The sequence below is a fragment of the Carassius auratus genome, chromosome 12 (genome assembly GCF_003368295.1).
Source record: "Carassius auratus strain Wakin chromosome 12, ASM336829v1, whole genome shotgun sequence".
Taxonomy (NCBI): Eukaryota; Metazoa; Chordata; class Actinopteri; order Cypriniformes; family Cyprinidae; genus Carassius; species Carassius auratus.
Genome location: NC_039254.1, coordinates 287,549 through 304,450, shown reverse-complemented (window position 1 = coordinate 304,450; position 16,902 = coordinate 287,549). Strand labels below are relative to the sequence as shown.

At 37.9% G+C, this 16,902-nt stretch overlaps 2 long non-coding RNA genes across 2 annotated transcripts; both read left to right on the top strand.

Moving 5' to 3' along the window:
• The first annotated feature begins 1,706 nt into the window (after positions 1 to 1,706).
• LOC113112196 (uncharacterized) lies at positions 1,707 to 5,032 on the top strand. The gene is made up of 4 exons (XR_003293392.1): positions 1,707 to 1,868; positions 2,560 to 2,642; positions 3,855 to 4,130; positions 4,326 to 5,032. It is a non-coding gene; the product is annotated as an uncharacterized LOC113112196 (long non-coding RNA).
• A 9,220-nt stretch (positions 5,033 to 14,252) lies between these two features.
• On the top strand, positions 14,253 to 15,506 carry LOC113112195 (uncharacterized). Its single transcript, XR_003293391.1, has 2 exons — positions 14,253 to 14,500; positions 14,808 to 15,506. It is a non-coding gene; the product is annotated as an uncharacterized LOC113112195 (long non-coding RNA).
• Positions 15,507 to 16,902: the final 1,396 nt, after the last annotated feature.

The following is a 16,902-nucleotide window of genomic DNA, read 5'->3' as shown; positions in this document are numbered from 1 at the left end:
TATTTTGTTAAAATCAGTTCATTTTGTGATTCAGTTTCATTCAGTAACTTAGTAATGAGCTTCATTTCTATCTTTTTCAGATCTACTGTAGCTTAATTCCTCTCATTTCTCTAAACTGCCACATAGCTTCTGTTTCTTCATATATTTCATCATCATCCATTAAGGCAACAACAATAAAACTAATGACAGACAAGTGACAGATAGATGCGGCACATTGAGAAACCATGATATATATGTGACTGGAATGAACCATGTTTATTGATATAATTGCCAGCTGTCATTAAATGAAATACAGATTTGCTGGTATTTGAAAATTTTAAGCAATAGAGAAGGTGACTTTATTATCAACAGTATGTGTAGTAAATGGTTCTCTGTGGTGCATTCATGCTGCTTCACACTTTTCATAGTGTGGGATCTTTCTGTGTTGCTTGTGATATGTCCCGTGCAGAAACTGGAAGATCGTCCAACTGGGAAAAATTTAACACACTTCCTTCTTCCCCAGTACAGTTTTTAACCACTGTTGGCAGTGTGGACATTGAGTCAGCGTTCATGTGGGCAGCAGATTTCCGATACTCAATGTCATAATTATAAGCCATCAGCACTAAAGCCCATCGCTGCATTCGAAGAGCTGCCAAAGTTGGTATCGCTGCTTTTGGTCCGAGAATCGCAAGCAGAGGCTTGTGGTCAGTTATTTGTGTGAACTTATGTCCGTTAATATATTTATGGAACTTGCTTACACCATAGATGATGGACAAGGCTTCTCGTTGTATTTGAGCATACTTTTTCTCCGTTTCCGTTGACACTTGGAAAGTTTTACTCTGAGGCCATACCTCTCCAGTCTGCTAAGCACTTCATCCAGTTTCCTGATATGATCCTCTTTTGACCTGGCAGTGACAAGGATGTCATCCAGGAAACAGGTGACATGATCTAGCCCTTGAGTGATTAGATCCATGATGGCCTGGAAAATAGAAGTAGCACTGGCCAATCCATAACTCAAACAATGGTCTTGTACAAGCCCCGGAGAGTATTTATGGTAAGCTATTTCTCCGAGTGCTGGTCCAGTTTTAATTGCTGATGAGCATGTGCCAATTGCCAATATTTTATTTATACAAGCTCTTAGGATGTGTGCGGTTTTGTTGCACCCATGACACTTCTCATTCTTAAACCTCTTGCAGAATGTTTTCCAGCACATCTGTAACATTCATTGCTTTCTTCTGCTTTTTCACAATCAACTCTCCCCTTAAAGTTTCCTTTTCCTCTTTTCTGAAACAGTTTTGCTTCATTCACAGTATTCACTGACTGTAAATCCCTTGTCTTAGTCGCTATTTCCAGCGTGTTTCTCGAAGCCATCTCCATGCATGACGCAATCTCGCAAAGCCTGGTGGAACGTCAGATTCTTTTGACTCGACAATTTGCATTGCATCGACTCTCAAGTCTGTCTCTAAGCGCATCACTCAAACACTGTCCAAATTCACAGCTCACTGAAAGCTGCATCAAAGCCACGATGTAATCCCCCACGGATTCACCTTCCTTTAGGTTGCGTTTCTGAAACTTAAAATGCTCCGCGATTATTAATGTTTGCGGTCTGTAATGCGCTAGCAACGCTGCTTTTATTGCGTTGTACATCATTTGAGGAAATTTACAAAAAGAGAATTGGGGGGATATGGGATAACGTTCACTCTCTTGGAAGCTGGTCATCTTTTGACATTGCTTCTGCACCTCTCTTAACTTAATAGTGTGAATGGTGTTTGGTAGATTTCATCTTAAGTTGGTTGAGTCATAAAGCGAAAGTGAAGCCTGTGTGTATAAACTCTCGTGTGAGACGCAGACAGAATCAGACTGGAACACAGAAGACGAACAGAGCGCAGGTGAGCAATAACATTTCTCGAAGGAAACATTTCACTTGATATTTTCTAATCCATGGACAATCATGCATCGGTTTAGATGCATGCTTTTTTTCGTGTGGGATTTGCACATTTTCCGGATATTTCATACTGCATTTGAACCTAGATTTTGTCTGATCAGTGGTATTTTAGAATCGTTTTTGCGTTCTGCCAGTGAAAATAATGCAATATAATTTTTCTTTTTATTTCATCATGTTCCCTTTCTGTCGTGGCGCTGTAGATTCAGAGCATATGTTATATTATGTTATGAACAGATGTGTTTTATTGTGCGCTCTCAGGGCTTTACTGTAGACTTATATCTTGTGGTTTCGCATTTGTATTTTCTTTCAACAACTCCAAATTAAAGAATGATATACTTTTGTGTTGCATGCTGATAATATTCTGTATTAGTTTAAATATAAGTCATCTAATGCTTTAGTAGATGTTGGTGTTTCTTGAATCTTGAAGGAATAGCTCACGAACAGAAACCCGCACAAAATCTTCTGTCATCATATTAAACAGCTTCAAGGCACCATAGAAGTACTCCATGCGCAAACTTTTGCTGATAAATGTTGACATTTCTGTTAAGCTTTCAGTGTTTAATGTTTAAGTATTAAACCTTAACTTAAGTCTTAAGTTTCACTTCTGATGCAAATGTCTGTTATTTCTCTTGCAGAATCACAACCATGTATGCTGTATTTGCAGTGCAACTGTTCATTCTGGTTTGGACCTTTACTGCTGTCTGTGGAGGTGTTTATGGTAAGAGAATAAACTTCCCCTAGAAAGTGTGTTAGAAATTTGAGGACTAAATTGAAAAAATAAATAAATAATATAAATACACACACACACACACACACACACACACACACACACACACGTGGCTCTTTAAAAAAAGAGCATGATTATAAAACGATTTATGCTTTGAACAGTTTACACAATAGAAAGGGAAATCCATTAAAGGGATCATATGATGTTGCTAAAAAGAACATAACGTTGTGTATTTGGTATAATGCAATGTGTTTATGCAAAAAACTAATTATTTTTCATATAATGTACATTATTGATCCTCCTCTATGCTCCGCCGTTTCTGAAGCGTGTCAATTTTTACGAAGCTCATCGTTCTGAAAAGCGAGGTGTGCTCTGATTGGCTAGCTAACCAGTGCGTTGTGATTAGCCGAATACCTCAAGCGTGTGACGGAAATGTTACGCCTCTTAACATACTGTGATTCTTTTTCCCAGCACGATGAGACAAAACCAATAAAACCCATTACAAACGAGGCATTCGTTGCATCCCGTGGGGACATAATCGATTATAATGACTTATACTGTATTTTTACTCATTGCGTTTGATCACAGAGCCACTGTAGTCTGCAAGTTCAGGAAACAGTCCTCCTTAAAATGCATCAGCGTCACATCTTCTTTATGCACCAAGAGTGTAACACTCTCTAATGAGAAAGGAAAAGTTGAAATCGCATCATATGACCCCTTTAAATGCATTAAAAAAACAAATTCTGACAGTTTAAGTGTTTCTACCCTCAAGCTCTTTTGCAGTATGTAAAGCAATATGTTCATACAGATAAGTACAAAATCACACTTTCAATCATGCCTACAGGATCTTGTGTTTTCTCCACTGATTATATCTGATTGAATGCAAGCATGATTAAAAGAAACAGTCGGGAAGAGATTGTATGCAGAGAGAGACTTCTGTATTATTCCGCTTAAAAAAATATATTGTATGCAAAGAAGCTAAGATTCATAATCAATAATAAAATATGTTGCTCTTGGCTTAGAGATCAAATCCTACTGAAAATCTAATGTACAAAACACATAATGCAGTGTAGATTCTGTATAATCTGGACACAGACACAACAAATCTGGATATGTTAAAATCAGAGTTTCATGAGATTTCAAAAATAGATTTTTTTGTTATTCAATTGCATTATTATATGATATACATTGTCATTTTTTCAGATTGCTGCAATGTAACCTGTAGTGATGTGACTGGAACTGTGAGCAATGAAGTCACTTTCAACTGTAGTGTCCCTCAGTCCTGTGATGGATGCTCCATTGAAAATTACAAGTTGATATACCCTGAGAGCTATAAAAACTCAACAACTTGTGATCAAGAGCTTCCTAATAGCTTCAAATGCAGCCACCGTCCAACTGCAGAAATAGAAGAACAATTCAAATTCTTTGTGCAAACACAGCATGGATTTTCCTATCCACAATTCTATGTGAACATATCAGGTAACATATTTAATATTGTTGCTTATTTAAATAAATTAGTGATTTTATGTAGATTTGCCTGAGAAATCAGTCAGATTAGATTCTCAGCAGCAGAAGTTTTTTTATTTTTTTTATTTTAACTGTCTGCAGACTGATAGACTGATGTTGAGTTTATGATTTAAAAAATATTTACACTGTTTAAAATTTATCTTCCAGAACCATTAGTAAAAGCAGATGGATCTAAGGATACTGTCATAACGCCAGTGGTGGCTGTATTCATCACCATCATCATCCTCATCATAATCTTAATGAAAATCATTTACAAAAAGCACAATAATGACAACAGTAATTGTCCAAAAATATCACTGATATAATATCAGTGGGGTGCTCATGAAAGATAAAAGCTTTATTTAAACAACACTAAACTCAATACTCTATAATCTATCTGTTACATCTTAAACTACTGAATACATAACTCAGGTTGTTAGTTTAAAACGCTGCTTCTGTTTTATTTTGATTTGTGTGAAATAACAGTATATAATTGTGAACAGTATATTATTGTTCAATTACTGTTTGATCAGTGTGTATATTTGTATATGTGACTGTAATGAACTCAAGCCTCTGTGAACTTTATGAGGAAACACAGCGAAACTCAAACTGGTTTTGGTTTTGCTTTTTAGTACTTTCAGTGAATCTATAATGAAGTATTGTGCAGGTCATTTGAATAGTTTGGAAATGTTTTTGTTGTTGTTGTTTTTGGCACATGCATATGTTTAATAGTGTGAATGCTGTGGTTTTGTACAGGGTCTTGTTTTTAAGAACATTGAACTGAATAAAGACTTGTGATACTCTCTACAGATGAATATCTATATCCTCTTGTTTATGGGTAAGCTTTTAAACTAATAAAGTGGATGAATGGTACAAAGCGCTGATCTATTTGTATGCATTATTTATTGGTGTAAGACAAGTTACATTGACATATTCTGTAGGAATATTAGATACCTGAAGGTTTTTTTAACAATAAAGATTTGGAGGTATAAAATGATTTTAGTGTAAGCCTTTAAATCATATGAGATTAGTTTTATGAAAGCTGAGGAATTAATTATATTTATGCATTTGGCAGACACTTTAATTTAAAGCAACTTATATTGCATTGCAGAATCAGAAAGAGCTTTATTGCCAAGTATGCTTGCACATAAAAGTAATTTGTTTTAGTGACTTCTGGGAAGTAATATGCCTTTAGAGAAAGCGAACAAAATGTTCCTATCTAAGCTAACAGCTATCATGTGAAAATCACTCATTCCATCATCAGCAGTCAGTAGAGATTGCAGAAAAGCACCAGACTGTGTTGTATGGCAACAGGTGTAAACATGGCGGCAAACATCAACCACTGACTGATTTCACAACACAAATAATAACAACTTTGCAATGTCATTTTATTGCATTTACTGACATCAGTTTTTCAGTGTCTGCTGATTAATATTTATAGACCTACTACAGCAAGGTGGCTGATAGCTGATATTATGCAAATATGACTCTGGACCACAAAACCAGGTTTAAATAAATAAATAAGCTTTCCATTGATGTATGGTTTGTTAGGACAGGACAATATTTGCATGAGATATGAATCTGAGTGTGCAAAAATAAAAATCTAAATATTCAGAGAATCTTGAACTGGCAAGAGTTAAAAACACATGCATGCGACTAACTTTAGTGACAAGCATGCATTAAACCTTTAACCTTCACCCCTAAAAGAAGCTAATAAAAATTATTTATGGATATTAGCTTCTGGGCCAAATCCTGTCCGATGGCAATCCATTCCTGCCTTATTAGTTCTCAGAGTTGATCACAATTTGTGGGCTTCTGCTTGTCCACTTGCCTTTTGAGGACTGACCACAGGTTCTCTATGAGATTGATATCCAGGGAGTTGCCTGGCCACGGATCCAAAATTTCAGTGTAGTGATATTCAAGCCACTTCTTTATGACTTTGTGACATGGTGCTCCATCATCCTGGAAGAAGTCACTTCTGCAGGACGTTTTGATCCCATTCTTCATTCATGGCAGTGTTTTTGGGGATGAATAATGAGAGAGCCCACTCCCTTGGTTGAAAAGCATCCCACCACACGGATCATTCTATAGATAAAGCTATATGTGTATATGTGACAATGTTCAAAAATATGAGTTTTCGATGTTAAATTTGTTTTGAAGTCATAACATAATATTCTGGAAGAAATTGTGTGAAAATTAGAAATGTATGTTGTATATTTGAGGAATTGATGACAGTAGACGCACACACGTGCACTCAGACACAACAGTAAGATCTTGCGGCAGGCATCATCATTATGGTATGAATGAATGACATTTTAAGGTTGAAAGTGAAAGCCGTAGACTATTTAAACGCTTGTGTGAGCAGCAGAGAGAGGCGGAGTGGAACTCAGACGGTGGACATACAGACAGCGGGTGAGAAATAACTCTCTCTGAATATGAAATAATGGCCTTTGGGTTTCTAATTCATAACAAAATAGGGAAGTTTCATTTCTGATACACATTTATGGCATGTGTTTCTGTTGTAGAATCACAACCATGAACGCTGTAAATGCTGTGCTACTGTTCTTTCTGGTCTGGACTTTTACCGCTGTCTGTCAAGATGAAAGTAAGAGAATAATATTCACCTAGAATGTGTGTGAGAATTTTAAATCCTAGATTGAATTATAAAAAAATACATAATGCTGTGATTGAATAGTTTCTTCAAGGAAAGATATTATATATATATATATATATATATATATATATATATATATATATATATATATATATATATATATATATATATATTTTTTTTTTTTTTTTTTTTTTTTTTTGCTAATATATCTATATATGTTATTGTACAGATTTAAGTGTAAGCTGTGATGAAGTGACTGGATTTGTGGGGAAAAAAGTAAATCTCACCTGCAGAGTCTCTCAGGAATGTGACAAATACTGCTTGAAAATGTATAAGTTTATATTCCCCAATGACTCAATAATCTGTAAACAAGAGTCTCCTGTGAACTGTGATCAGAGGAAGAACTTCACATGCAGCTACACTCCAACTACTTCAGGGACAGAAAAATTCAGATTCTTTGTGCAAGCGATCTGTGGATTGAAAAGAACAGAATTCACTGTGGATATAGCAGGTACCACATATGTTGTTTATAATTCAGTAAATGTTTGCAATATTGGCATGTTAAGGGTTCAACTGGTGGATGATTATGGTTTCTAAAAAGTAACATCTATCAAGATATTTCAATCAGAGTAGTTTTTGGAGATGTGTAGATTTGCCTCTGTGTGTGTCAGATTGATCTGCCTGTCTTATGTGCTGAATTAATGTTGATGATTTAAACAGTAATCTAAACCGTTTAAATGCACCTTTTTTCTAGGTTCATTAATTGAAGAAGATGATCCTGAATCTAAGGATACTGCCATCGCTGCAGCTGTGGGCTGTTTCAGCATCGTTCTCATCATCATCATCATCATAATTATCATTTACAAAACAAAAACAAACTTTAACAAATCTTGTGGATTCCAGAAGAGGACATTTCTTTGCATTAATCATGATGAGGACAACACCACTGCTCCAGTAGATGTGATATAACAGCATCGACTCAGCAGTACGAGTTCTCATGTTGTGCTCACAAAACACACGCAGCTTTATTTTAACTCCACTCTAAACTACATACTGTACTCTACTATCTGATGTATCTCTAACTACTGAATATATAACTCTGAATGTTGGTTTCTGTTTTATAGACGGTGCTGTAACACCATATACAAATGCAATTAAAGTTAAATTGATGAGTAGACTGCTCAGGTGGTTGTTCTGTGGGATGTGTTTCCCACGATACATGTCGCGCTCAGAGTATCAAAACTCACCAATTTTCCAAAAGGCTTGGGCATAAGGATTTTATGGGTTTGGAACGATGGGAGTAAGTGACAATTTCATATTTGGGTGGAGTATCCCTTTAAGCTAGATCCTTCTTTTTTAACAAAAGAATAAAAACAACAAGAAAAAATATGAATAATTGAATCACACAAACCTTGCACCTTTTTATATTGTACATTATTAATCTGTGTGAGTGTGTGCATCTGTGTGTGTGTGTGTGTGTGTGAGAGAGAGAGAGAGAGAGAGAGAGAGGAGTGATTTGAGTTAGTGTGATTTATTAATATTCGTGAGTGAATGTGTTTGCATGTGTACAGTATGTGTGCATGGTTGTGCTTGCAAGTTTTTTTTTAGGGTTTGGTTTATGGTTGGGTTCACAAACTGTATGATTTTTTTTCTTATGTGGTTTTATTAACAAAGTTCGGGAGAAGCACTATCAGATAATCATCCAATTTGGCACAGGTGCATCTCGTTTAGCTAATCATCTTAAATAGCACACAAGCCTATATATAGCCAGTCTTCCTACCTCCTGTCCCACGACAGTTTTTTCAGCATCCCTCCTCCACCCCAGCTCCTCACTTCTAATCTATTTATCCCAAATTGGGGATAGGGGGAGTTATTTGGGTTCGTGCTGTGCTCCGGGCTCGGACCCCTCCCCCAGGACAGCACGCCAAAATATGCCTACTATTCGTCTTCAGATTAGATGTAAGGGTGAACTCGTGAATTATGCATCCTTATAAATTATCTATAGTCCTTTCACTCAAAGAGTAACACTAAAGATTAATTATTAGACAATGTACTGTGCACATGCTTATGTCAAAAACAGCTGCCATTTCTTTATAAACAGTGAATAAACATTTACAATGCATCCCACTTGCAAAAAAAAAAAAAAAAAACTGTATCTTAATGCAGCCAAATTCTCAATATAACTGTTTCCACTAGTATATTTTTTTGTTTCTGCTGTAAGACAACAGGATGAATATGAAATAGTGACTGAAAGCGGCCCATTAAAACGTCTCAGGTTAAGAATGTAACCATGGTTCACTGAATAGGGAACGAGACACTGCGTCTTCTAGGGGGTGCTCGGGGGAACACCTTGTCGTGACCCGTGTCTGAAGCATACATTGAAAAAACACCAATGAGTTGGCCGGCGGCAGTCTCTGACGTCACTTCCAGTGCGAATATAAACAGGCACCGGGAAAACACATCATTCTTTATCTGAAGCCAGCATTCGAAGCATGGCAGGGAGCTAGAGGATGCAGTGTCTCGTTCCCTGCTCAGGGAACCATGGTTACATTCATAACCTGAGACGTTCCCTTTCAAGGGAACTTCGAACTGCATCCTCTAGGGGGCACTATGGGAAACAGTATACCCACAGTGCCATGCTGAGGGGAGTGCAGGCCAGAATCATGGCGAACAATAAGTAACAACTCTACCATTTCCATGGGAGTTGCCCCTGGGACGTTAAGATAGCTGTCTGTGACAGTAAACCTTACGGCCAAAGGCCTAAGCTTAACCTAAGGCCTAAGAACCAGCTTAATTGTTAGGGTCTCTGCACCGGGGTAGAGCTGAAGGCTTGGAATCAGGAAAGATTCCTTCAAAGGATACGGCTAAGAACCTAGCATTTTAAACCAAGTCTTGCCTGTCACACAGGGGCTACCGCTTGCTTTTGCATAAGCTTGGTGAAGGAGCTGTTTCAACAGATCCCTAGTAGTAACACCCTGTTTGGATAGGTACCCGAGGATACATTGGTGGAGTGGTGCCCAAGATGAACGGGCTTTTACCAACTCAAGAAAGGGCACGAAGCAACCGCGCAAAGCCCTCACCATATAGGATTTTAGAAAGAACGCGCAACACTAGCATGCGAACTTACCACAGTGTGGATTTCAGAAAGTGTGCAAAGACTTCACATACATACTTACCACAACATGGATTTTTAAATACTGTTCTAAGGAGGGGCTCTCATGGCACTCTGATAGAGCAGTATATAGATGGAATGGTGCATCTCAAAAACAGTATGTTTGAGAGTCATCAACTCAATCTGTGGAAATACTGCTGGAGCACTCTGGGGAAAAAGAGCATCACCTGAGGCAACATATACAAGAAGACTTCTGTAACTGCCACCTCCACTTCCCTAAAACTGGCCAGGAAACCCCTCAGGATGACCTGGCCGGACATCCATGGAATTCCTTGCAGTGCTGTGCCAGGCCAGCAGTGTGTCAGGGAACTTTTTTTCACTCAAATGAAAACTTTAATAATAAAATAAACACAAAAACAGCACGACAGCCCCTCGTGGACGACTGCCGCGCACAAACAAAACTAAAACACAAAATAAAGCCCAGGCCTTGTCCTCTCTTGTCCTTCAATGTCGTCGCTCCTTTTTGTATCCTTCCGATCTCCTCCAGTGAGTGGAGCAGGTGTCACTGATTTCCCAATCACTCCACCGGCCTCGCTCCATTCCCACGACTCTTGGCCCCGCCCCACTCGTCACAGTAAACACTGTAACTGAGCACTGCAAAGGAAACAGATCACATCCCTTAGGTTCTGCTTACCTCCTCGTGACCCACAATTCCTCTAACCCGTGCCTGCAGGTGGGGGAGGAGCGCGAGTCACGACACTAGCATTCTGTGCCCTTCTTTGATCCACAGATCGAGACAGGCCAGGACCCCTATGTTGTTTGGGCTCAGACCTGGACCTACGTGGAATGAAGGATCTGAAAGCAGTGGAGTGTGTCTTCATCTCGCTGAACTTCCCTGAACTGTTTCAGTGGAAATACCAAAAAGTTCAGAAGGCGAAACCTGAGCATCGAGTGGAAAGCCTTTTCTTTCTTCCCGATGTCAGCCAGGTTCATCCACAGATGTCTCTCTGCCACCACCATGGCTGTCATAGTCCTGCCCATGGCAGAGGCGGCCTGCTTGGTAGCATGGAGACGGATCCGTGGTTCGCAGCTCAGTTACCTGATCAGGAGAAAGGCCCTCACCTCTATCCAGGTCTCTTAGCAAATCAGTCTCATATGCTTGAAGCACCACCATCGTGTGTAATAAAGCCACAGCCTGACGTGCTGTTGCGTATGCCTTGCCGTTAAAGCTAGATGTATTTCTTGAAGGGGCTTAGATGGCAAGGAGGGAGATTAAAAGAGGATTTCTCCCCCGCAGAAATAAAGCTCTTTTTACAGGGGGCATACTCTCATAGCCGCTTTCGCGCATCGCCTCGATGTCGGCACAACTCTAATGCCGAAACTTATGGATGCGAGAAGAAAATGGCCACTTGCATTTCTTTTCAATCTCTTTATGGAGAAAAGGCAGAAATGGAAGGCTCACCTGAGCTGGAAGGCTGTGGTCAGAAAGATAACGCTCATCAAGGCGGCTTCACGGCATCACCTGGTTAGCTCATTTTCATGGCAAGTCCGACTTTGCTGTTGCGTGATCCATAACCTCCAACAGCTCTACATACGCAGGTCAGGAGAATTGAGAAGGCTCAGCCTCAGCTTCTTCACCATCCTCAAATATCTCCTGCTTTTCCTGGGTAAAAAACAAGCAGAGCACTAACCTCAGTATCAGAAAGTGTTAAAGATATAACATCATCCTCCTGAGGCTCTCTCTCGTCTGCCGCCATTACGAGCGCAGAAGGGAAAGTCCCTCTCTAAACATTCAGAAAGATCCATCTGAAATTCACACAAGCTCATTCTCCATGCCTCAACAGCGGCGGGTCCTGAACTGCGAGAAGCAGATGGCCGCCTTTTTTCCTTGTTTTCTTTTTCCTCGGAAAGAGGGATGAATGAGAGCAGAGCTTTTTCATTGAAAAAATGCTCACAATGCATGCAGATTGCCTCCTCAAAGACATTGCATGCGTGCTCTTCACCAAAAACAAATGATGCAAAGATCGCGTGTGTCATCGGGTGTCTAATAACGCCCACACTGATGAACACATTGTCTAAACACTTGCTAGTAGTCGCCATGATAGACAGAGAAAGATCGCTCTTACTGGTTCTTTCAGATGCACGCTTCAAACAGAACAGTAAGTGAAGAAAAAGAAGAGAATGACATGTTCTCCCGGTGCCTGTTTATAGCATAGACAGTAAAAGAAATGGACACAGTGACCCCATTGTATTCAACAGAGAAAAATTAAGTCAATTAAAAGCACGCACTTCCTGGGGGTCGGGCGTACTGCGCAGACTCAAACTGAGCTTCATGACGTAGATGTCACGTGAGCAACCTGTACGTCTTCAAATCACTGTGCGAGAGAAATCTGAATCACCCACCGAATCTTCCAGAGAAGGCGAGCGTGAAAAGGAGCAAGTTTTGGTAAGTATTCTGATTAATTATCTCCCTTGACTTTATGCCTCCACGTCCCTCCGATAGCCTCATAGACAGCAAAAGATTGCCTGGGAGCTTCTCTTCCTGCCCATACGGTAATTTCTCTACTGTGCGACAGAGAGTCGCTGGTTATGACGCAATCGTTAGCCTATTTTTTTACAAAAACTGCTTCTATGGGACCATAACGTAAGATAGAAGGTAATGGAGCCTTTTATAAATTTTCGTGTTTCTTTTGAAATAATTAATGGACAAATGGAGTCTTTAAACGCCTCATATGTAAAGTTATTCACTGTCAAAGTGACGCCAAAATGAATGGGAGTCAATGGAATGCTAACAGCAGGTGGGGGTCCGCTAGCCAATGGCAGTGCCCAGGGGTGCTTCAAAAAAATATGAAGCCCCCCTGTGTTTATAGCAGTGCCGGTAGTAACGTCAGAGGTTGTCGCTGGCCAACTCGTTGGTGTTTTTTCAGTGTATGCTTCAGACACGGGTCACGACGAGGTGTTCCCCATAGCGCCCCCTAGAGGACGCAGTTCGAATTTCCTTGAAAGGGAAAGGGATCTGCACAAAAATCCTGATTCATAATCATGACATTGTCTAATGAAATCAAATACACATAAGATAAAGACAATGACTGTGCTGTGATTTCTGCTGTATTTGCATGTAAAATAGAGTTAGAAGTGAAAGAATATCTTGTTTAACCTAAACCAGGTTGCAGTGCATTCACAAACAAACAGATATTTATTGAACGAAAGACGATAAGACAATAAATACGTTAAATGACTTGTAGTTATTTCAATTCACTTAACTCAAGTCCGAGTAAAGTCTCAAGTCATGAATACCAGGTCAAAGTCAAGTCAAGACTTTTATGAATATTTGTCAAGCAAGTCTTAAGCCCTAAAATTTGTGGCTTAAGTCTGACACGGGTCAAGTCTAGTTATAATTCGTTACACCCACCACTGCATAAGTCATACTGAAACTGAAAGCCCCAGCTTTATTAATCTCATGTGATCATTCAGAGAGAGTCAGAGTGGAATGAACTCTTTCACTGTGAAGACACACTGAGCGCAGGTGAGCATACCTCTCTGAACACTAAATTATTGCCTTCACTAATCCATAACAAACTACGGGAAAGTTTCATTATGTGCTCTCAGTGCTTTACTTTAGCTAATATTTTGCATAATATTTAATTTAAGCATGATTTATTATGTTGTGTGAAACCTTTTAAATTATTTAAGTGTGATATACTGCATATGTACAACTTATTCTCAGACTTTTTTTACTGTGTGATTATTATATTAAGCATATGTATTAAATCAAATAAAATATGTAATCTAAAGATGCACTAGATGTAGGAATAGTTCATGAAACAAAATAAAATTATATCATTTAATCAACCTGATTTTTAAATATGTTAACACCATAAAGGTAGTCTATATGGATTGTTCATTTATTTTTATTTTTTTATATATATGTATTTAGGACTTTTATATTTTTATAATCCGATAAAGTTTTGCTGATAAGTCCTGACATTTGTTATCAGTAAATTGTCTTCTGTAAAGTCTCTATCTAATCTCTATGTCTAATCCTTCTTAGTTCTAAGTTTTATTTCTAATGCAATTCTTTTTTGTGTTGCAGAATCACAACCATGAATACTGTAAATGCTGTGCAACTGTTCATTCTGGTTTGGACCTTTACTGCTGTCTGTGAAGCTGAAAGTAAGAGAATGTGGGAATTTAAAATCCTAAATTTAATGTAAAAATACATAATGCTGTGATATTATTCATTAGTTGTTTCTCTAAGGTGATAGTCACTGTATTTCAAGATGTTGAATTGTTTTTTTGTTTTTTTAGTTGTTATATCATATATTTTATTTTCCAGATTTAAGTGTAAGCTGTGATGATGTGACTGGATTTGTAGGGAAAAAAGTAAATCTCACCTGCAGAGTCTCTCAGGAATGTGACAAATACTGCTTGAAAATGTATAAGTTTAAATTCCCCAATGACACAATACTCTGTAAACAAGAGTATCCTGTGAACTGTGATCAGAGTAAGAACTTCACATGCAGCTACACTCCAACTACTAAAATTGAAGAAAAATCATATTCTTTGTGCAAGCGATCTGTGGAAAGAAAACAACAGAATTCACTGTGGATATAAAAGGTAACACATTGGCTTTGTTTTTTATAATTCATAGATGTTTGCAATATTGGCATGTTTAGGGTCTAACTGGTGCATGATTATGGTTTCTAAAAAGTAACAAATCTCTCAAATATTTCAATCAGAGTAGTGTTTGGAGATTGTAGATTTGTCTCTGTGTGGGATTGTGTCAGATTGATCAGATTCTCAGCAGCAGAGGTGTTTTGTGGAAATATGTGTGACGAATCTGACTGCCTGCTGTCTTATGTGCTGAATTAATGTTGATGATTTAAACAGTAATCTAAACCGTTTAAATGCACATTTTTTCTAGAACCATTAAAAACCATAGGTGGTCCTGAATCTAAGGATACTGCCATCGCTGCAGCTGTGGGATCTTTCAGCATCGTTCTCATCATCATCATCATGACTATCATTTTCAAAAAAACAAAAACAAAATCTTGTGGAAATGTGATATAACAGCATCGACTCAGCAGTACGAGTTCTCATGTGCTGCTCATGAAACACACATCTTAATTTTAACTCCACTCTTAACTACACACTGTACTCTACTATCTGATGTATCTCTAACTTCTGAATATATAACTCTGGATGTTGGTTTCTGTTTTATAGACGGTTTCATCGGGCGCACGAGCAGTAACGTTTGCTTATGTTGTTGCCGTTGAAACCATCTATATTGATTTCTGTGAAATAACACCATATTATTGATCGGTTTGATCAGTGTGTATATTTGTACAGTATATGTGACTTTAATGAACTCAAACCTTTGTGAACTATAAGAGGAAACACAGCTTAACTTAAACTGTCTTCGGTTTTGCAGTTTTTTCAGAATTTCAAGGAATGTCTAAAATGAATGTTGATGTATTAATGTTAATATAATTCAAGTTTGGAAATGATTTCTTAATATTTTGCACAAATGATTTGCAAAATGAGAATTGTGTGGTCTTGTACTGTCTTATATTATTTTTAAAGAACATTTAAATGAATAAAGACTTGTAATACTCTCTGAAAATGAATATCTGTTTATGGGTATGTTATACTTGTGTGCAAAGTGCATAGAGCTGATCTTGTATGCATAGATTATTTCTTTGTGTTAGACAAATGTCATAATCTTATTCTGCAGGAAATCTTAAGAAACCTCAGGGTTTTACATTTGCATTAAAGGTTTTTATTTGATCAGTTCATGCATTCAGTAACATAACCTGTTTGAGTCTGAGATACAAGAGTAACTGAGAAATAAAAACTTTTCTGGGAAAGAGAACAGCCGATGAAAACAAACACCTGTCATTTAATGAGCATTCAGAGAATGAAATTCACTCATTCCCTCATTAGCAGTTAGCCGAGACCACAAAAAAATAAAATAAAACTAAAAACTTTTGAGTGTGTTTTATGGCGAAAGGTGTAACATGGCAGAAGAACCACTGAGTTCACAACACAAATAATGACAACTTAATGTCATTTTAATGTAAAGGTTGATTGTCTGCTGATTAATATCTATAATTTTGTTTCAATCAAGTCAAGCCTTTTATTTCTATACTAATTTATTATAATACAGATGATTTCAACGCAGCTTTACAGTGATAAAGAGGAAATAATGATTCAGTGATGCAAACAGGAATCAATGCTGATTTTGCTTAACAAGCCGAAAACACACTTGTTCATGTAAATGCGGTGACCCATTTTCTGTGGCTTTATTCATGTGCACATGTGATATGTGACAGGAATGCATCATTAGTGAAGAGTTAAGCACATTAAGACCGAGCTAAAGACTTCCAGTAAAGAAAGAAGGAAATATATCAGAAAAGCATAACCCAGAAAATGCTAAAAATATGTTCTCATCTCGTGCAACAGAAGTAGAAGTGGTTCAGTCACAATGCTGCGTTTATAACTGCATGAGAGGGTTCCCGCAAGTTGACACGTCGCAAGCTTAATTTAACATCCCAACTGACAAATGTATTGAATACTATCAGTCAGATAATGCACGTTATTATATTGTTACGTAACTACAGGAAATTAACCTGATTTATTAATGAAGTCATGTAAACGCAGCTTACTTGTGTTGTCAGGTTACTGATGTACATATGAACGGGGAAAACTGGTTATTTTAATGAGCTGATATTTGTGTGAGTTATTTAAACGTATTTAATTTTCAGTTTGATTCAGTAACTTTGTATTTCTAGCTCTTAAGATCTAGCTTCACTTCATCCATTCATTCACTTTTCTTCATTTCTCTGAGTCTGAATCACCGCAGACCTTGTCTTTCCACTTTCCAGGTATGTTTCGTAATTTCATCATCAGTCACGCAACAGCAATAAAACTAATGACAGACTGGTGACAGGTTCATTCATTGTATGAGCTGGAGAAACCATGATAGTATACCTGAATGAATTTAATCTTATTTATACAGT